The following is a 7,133-nucleotide window of genomic DNA, read 5'->3' as shown; positions in this document are numbered from 1 at the left end:
TATATATCCGCCGAAGTATTTTAAAAGTGCAACCCCAATGTTGTTAATCCGCTAGGTGTATGCACACGATGATATCATTTGTGGCCTGTAATGCACCTCATTGTTTTGTATGAGGTTGTATAGTGTCACCTCCTAATTGACATTAATTATGAAGAGTATATCTTCAGCCTATATTATACAAGTTTATACTTAGGCTAGTTCATCAATTACTAGATTTCAAAAAGAGAATAAAAAGGTATCAGTGATTCCCAGGTGACAAGATATCGAAAGATCCTTGCATGACTAGAAACTCCCAGAAGAGAGTAGGAAAAGTTCCATCCAATCCTGATGACTTAACGGTTGGAATGTATTTATTGCTTATTTCAACGTTTTAGCTGTAAGCATGGTTATGGCCATTTTCCAGTTTTTTCAGACTATTGCATGGGCGCAATACCATTGCTTGTTCCTCTTCTTCCCAACCTATCGACCGTAGGATTATCAGTGATTTCTTCACATAAGTGCAGTGTTGCCCTTTGGATGTTAGGTCTCTCTTTAGTGTAAAATGTGAGTGAATTTTCCCCTCTCTTTACTTTATTAAAAAGATATCGAGCTCTGCATCGAAATTTAACATACTGCAACTTTATTAGATTTTGTTGAGGAAATTATATCCGTGAGAACCGCTATGAATGGCATAGTTAACCAAATGATCATCGTGAGAACTGCTAAATCTTTACAACGTGGTTGGATTCATTAACATGTTTTTTCCATATAAACCGTTAGTTTTAAGATCATGTAGATTATTGTGAGTTATTATTGTACAAGATTGTTAACCTCACTCTGTCAGTTGTACTTTTTTAAATAAATTACTTTAAAAAAATCATAGTGTTGCATAACGTTCATAATTGGCGCAGTTGGTATGATTGTGTCCTAAAAGCAGCTTCCACATCGAACAAAACTTCAGGGAGTGTTTCAACACTGGTAGCGCAATCTAAAGAACCAGCGACATCTGGCATTAGAGCTGTCTACAGGTTTCCAACAAAATATCCTTATTTGGCATAAGAAGATGATGACATTCAGTTTGAAGACAACATATGTCCAGAAATTAAAAAGACTTTCTATTGACTCGAACTTCCATCCGCAAGACAATTGTACTACAGAGCTGTTAAACATACGACCACCGACAAGCTGCATACCACTAGAAACTCAGTTAGTTCAACCCATTATTGAACAAATTGCTGATGAACAATTTTTGATTTTACCGACCCAAAATACACAAATATTGATCAAATGTAAAACGGATCAATACATAATACTAGAAGAACCAACCTTAGTCCAAATTCTACAAATTGTGAAATCAAACTTAATGACAAGGCATATTCCAATAATGTCCAATTAATTAATAAGAGGAAAACCTTTAATACTTCCAGAAATTCAAGAATATGAATTTCAAAAACTAAAATCTTACAAGATGCCCAATATAAGTAATGTTAACCTTCAAGACTTATATGAGTTAAGGAGCCTTGCAAAGCAATTACATCTAATCGAGAAAACCTCACCTGATGTATCGAACATAGCAATAATCAACAACATTTGAATTATTGCTATGATCATTGTATTAATATTGGTGGTTATCTAGAAGAAAAAGATGCTTCCAAGATGTCAGAAGTTAAATCCTGGAACTACTGCAATACCTCTTCATGAATCAAGACCCGAAGAGCCAAAAATGGAGCAAACAAATCCCATTATGTTTGCCTTTTAAGGAAGGAGGAGTTATATCTGTGAGAACCGCTGACTCTTCACCATAGACTTTTCCAATGGCGTAGTTAACCAAATGATCATCGTGAGAACTGCTAAATCTCCACAACGTGGTTGGCTACATCAACATATTTTTTCTATATAAACCCTTAGTTTTAAGATCATGTAGTTTATTATGAGTTATTATTGTAAGATTATTGTACAAGATTATTAACCTGTCACCCTGTCAATTGTACTTTTTTTAAATAAATTACTTTTAAAAAAGTCATAGTGTCGCATGACGTTCGTAATTAGGAGCTAGAGACAAAGACCTCCATAACTGCACTTGTATTATGTCTGTTGTGTTTTCTCTACAGAAGCTAGCTATAATCCCATCTAATTTAACTTTTGTTACTAATGGCCTTTTCTAGTAACAAAAGTTTTCATATTAAAAACCGTAACGTTGTTATTAGGATATTTTAGATGACTCTTCCCAATTTATATTTCTAAGTGCTAATATCTTTTGGATCGTCACAGCTCACAGATCGTAGTGTGAAACAATCTGCTGGAGATGACCAACTCCTGCACCTCTGTGGGTAATGTCCCTGCAAACTATGCTGGAACAATTACTAGGGTTCCTTCATCGTCCTAAGATGCATTCTGAAACTCATATATTGTTAATAATATATGTTTTCAGAGCCTAATACCACTTAAATATGATAATTGAAAATAAATCTCAATCAGATAGATCTTCATCTTCTCCCGAAGATGCTAACATCGTTAGTGAAACACGTCGAGAATAAAATAAAGAGTTTTGAGTAGTGGTAGAATAATTTTGTGATTTGAATGTCACACAAGATTCCACCCATAGGACTACTACCGTTAACTACCGGCTAATACCGTTGCTGATATTGGTAGGTATGCTGATGGCATATTTTTGTTCATCTAGTTTTAAGGCCCTTTTGTATCAATAAATGTTTTTTAAAAGACCGTTCGTCGATATCTAAATTTAACTGGCGCTGCGAACAGGATAGTGCAATTTTACCCTTTATCGGTGTACCGTTATGTAAAAGTGATTATCAAATCTTAGTGCACTATCCATGAAGAATAATCTGAAGACATCGACCAACCCCAAGTACCGCAACCTTTGGTATTGCGACCCTTTTGGAGAAGACCAAGCCGAGAAACTGCTAAGCCGCCTACCGTGTTGTCAGAGACCTAGCTGATCCAAGTGCTGCCTTCCCAAACATCTCATCTGGACCAGAACGATTCAAGCCACGCCTTTATAGGGAGTCCTTTGGTTGGGAACGTCTACTGTGCAAGCTCTATGGGTCATCCTTTGATTGTACTGTAAGTTTTAGTTTGAATTGCCATTATTTAATGTCTAGTCCATATCCGTCGCAAAAATTAAAAAACATATTAATACGAAATAGGGCACCTTTAGGATTAGTAGTTGAAAACGAAAATTCTAACATTCCTAATTTAAGTAGTCAAAATATTTCCGATCAAAATAACATAAGGAACCTATTAGATAACTTAACTTTAGATTCTAATTTATCCAAGCCTAATTTAAATATTAAAATGGAAAACATAAGATTCCACACTTCTCTCTTACCAAGCTTCTCTGGAATTCAAAACCATTTGGAAAGTTTTATAATATCCATAGATGAGTTTTACCAATTATATTTTACAAATGATGGTATTGAACAAAATAAAGTTGTTTTAGCAGCCATTAAGTCAAAGTTAATTGACAATGCTCGAGACTTTTTACTTTCTAGACCAGATTTAGATTCATGGTCTTCAATTAAAGAGGCCCTAAGGCTAAAGTTCGGTGATCCTATCACTTATCAAATTTTACACCAATAACTACAATACTTTAAGATCAATAAAAATGAAAGCATATTACAATTTGTAGATAGACTCAAATCCTTTGTACAAAGAATTTTTTCTAAATTACATTGCGAAGTCTCAGATGTAAATGCGAAATTAATTTTAATTAATCAAATAGAAAAAACTTCGGTTTTAATTCTGACAGCCAATTCGCCTCAGACATTAAAAACGATGTTAATGTTACAACGCCCTAATACACTTGATGATGCATATACCCATGTAATTAGCTATAATATGATTGAATCACAGGTAAATTTTTCAAATCTGTCTAATGTTCATAATAAACAATTTACTAAAAATAATAATAATAACCATAATTCCTATGTAAAACAAAATAGCTTTCAAAATCCCGTAAGATTACTACCCTAGAATCAACCCCCCATGACATTCCCCCAGCAACAATTTCCCAGTCAGCGCATACAAATACGACCTAGACCAGTTCAAAGACATTATTTGACAAATGCTCAAGTTTTTGGAAAACCAATAAATGTCTTAGCTCCCCAAAATCATAATAAACCCCTACTCCAAAATTACTACTCCTAAATTAGACCCCCCTACTCCAATGTCAATCTCCATAACTGGACCCTCTAGGCAGTATCAACAAAGAATGCCTTTTCGACAACCAAACTTTTTCCATTCATCAGGCCCTCGAAATTTTGTCTCCCAAGAGCCAACTGACATTGAGACCAACGCTAACTCTTATCCCGATGTGCCTTATGTCGAAGATAACCAGTCCGAACATTATACCGATTATTCACCCCAACATTATTCTGAATATTATGAGCCAAACCTTCAATATGAAGAAACCTCTTTTGATCCCACCTTAACGAATCCTAATGACCAAAATCACTACCCCAATTCTGAACAAAATTTCGAAATTGATAATTTCGCAATTTTTCCGAAACCAGGCCCAGATCTACCATCAACTTAAATAACGTAGCACAACAAATTCAGCTCCCATACTTTTATTTACCACAAAAGCAATTGACAATTTTAATTGACTTCGGTGCCTCTGACTCTATCATATCTCCTAAAATGGCAAACAAATATTCCGACAAAATATTTATCGAACCTTTCGAAGTAACCGCATGCAAGAACACTTATAAAGAAACCAAAAATTTGAAAATTTCCTGGCCAGAAAAACTTGGTATAAAATACGAATTTAAAATGAGAGTATTGAATTGGCATAACGATTTCAATGTCTTAATAGGATCAAAAGATCTTAAAAACTTAAAAGCCTTGCTAGATTACGAAAGCAAAACTCTCCAGTTAGGAAACATAATAAAGCCCAATCCTTTAAAAACTGAAGTAATCCAACGTTACCCGATACCAAGAAATCAGAAAGAAATTAAAGCCTTTTTAGGGCTTGTAGGCTACTATCGCTGATTCATCAAAAATTTCTCCAAAATTACCTTACCTCTAACGAGATGTCTACGGAAAAATACTCAAATTGATATAGAAAATTTAGAGTATAAAAATGCCTTTTCAAAATGCAAAAAACTCATATCCAATTCCCCTATCTTGCAATACCCTGACTTCACAAAACCCTTTAAGCTCACCACCGACACCTCCAACATAGCCATAGGCAGTGTGCTATCGCAAAATGACCACCCAATTGCGTTCTTTTTAAGAACCCTAAATTCGGCAGAAAAAAACTACTACCCTTTTTCAATTTTTAGAAAAAATATTAAGTATTTTATCTTTTGGATACCTAGAAACTTTAGATCTCGAAATTTTAACATTAAAACAAATCAATGAAATATGGCAATACTTAAAAGTTCACTATCCTAAAAATGCACTATGGCCAATCAAGGACTTATCGGAATTAACCTTAATCTGTAAAACCGGCCTTTTAATTTTAAGTGAAATGGCAATTCTAGCAATTAAGATACCCATATTTGAACAAAATGTATGTAATTTAGAATTAGTTTATCCTGTGCCAAATAATGAATCAAAATTAATTATAAGTCCTAGTAAATACCATTGCAACGAACTATGGTATAGCCAATGCGAAGAAGTCAATTCACAATGGATCTGCTCTGGACCAAATACCAATGGATGTATTTTACCCAAAAATTGTCAGTATGCCGCTGTTCTAAACAATTTTAAGGTACATACCTTGACTTATAGGAATGCACTCCTATTTTGTACAAAAAGCCCTGAAACAATTTATGAAGATCGCTTCCAGTTTCAGAAGATTATACTCCAAGACTGCAACCTTATTCAAAGTCAATGTAACGTAATAATTAATCAACACAACTACTCATTAGCCAATATTTCAGTCATAATTCCAAAAATTATAAAAGTCCCAAACACCAATATTTCAATTAATCTAGAAATTACACATCTTCAAGATCCTAAGAAAATCGAAGAAGATATCATCAAACCAATACACTTCCATGACCTAGCACAACATGTTCCAATGCACAATTATGTTCTTACGACAATATCAATCATCCTTTTATGCTGCTTAGCATTGATCATCTACCATTGGCAAAAACAAGGAAGAAAGAAGGCCATCCCTTTGAGAATCCTGCAGAGACTTATCAACAAGGACGTTGACAGAACTGAGGGTGGAGGAGACATATCCTCAAACCACAATTAATTGTTTATACTACATTATAAAATGCTTAGCTTAGGACTATTTTTATATTTAAGAAATCGCTTGTAATACATCGTTAACATTAATATTGTGTCAAAGCCTCGGCTAATACCGTTGCTGTTCATATTTTTGTTCACCTAGTTTTAAGGCCCTTTTGTATCAATAAATGTTTTTTAAAAGGCCGTTCGTCGATATCTGAATTTACCTTGCGTTTCACCACCAAAAAGTTTCACCAGCGGATTAACAACATTGCAACCCCAATGTTGTTAATCCGCTAGGTGTCACACGATTATATCATTTGTGGCCTGTAATGCACCACATTGTTTTGTAGTTCATGAGGTTGTATAGTGTCACCTCCTAATTGACATTAATTATGAAGAGTATATCTTCAGCCTATACTATACAAGTTTATACTTAGACTAGTTCATCAATTACTAGATTTCAAAAAGAGAATAAAAAGGTATCAGTTATTCCCAGGTGACAAGCTATCGAAAAATCCTTGCATGACTAGAAACTCCCAGAAGAGAGTAGGTAAAGTTCCATCCAATGCTGATGACTTAACGGTTGGAAGGTATTTATTGCTTATTTCAACGTTTTAGCTGTAAGCATGGTTATGGCCATTTTCCAGTTTTTTCAGACTATTGCATGGGCGCAATACCATTGCTTGCTCCTCTTCTTCCCAACCTATCGACTGTAGGATTATCAGTGATTTCTTCACATAAGTGCAGTGCTGCCCTTTGGATGTTAGGTCTCTCTTTAGTGTAAAATGTGAGTGAATTTTCCCCTCTCTTTACTTTATTAAAAAGATATCGAGCTCTGCATCGAAATTTAACATACTACAACTTTATTAGATTTTGTTGAGGAAATTATATCCGTGAGAACCGCTATGAATGGCATAGTTAACCAAATGATCATCGTGAGAACTGCT

The sequence above is a fragment of the Anthonomus grandis genome, chromosome 2 (genome assembly GCF_022605725.1).
Source record: "Anthonomus grandis grandis chromosome 2, icAntGran1.3, whole genome shotgun sequence".
Classification (NCBI taxonomy): Eukaryota; Metazoa; Arthropoda; class Insecta; order Coleoptera; family Curculionidae; genus Anthonomus; species Anthonomus grandis.
This window is presented reverse-complemented; position numbering follows the sequence as displayed.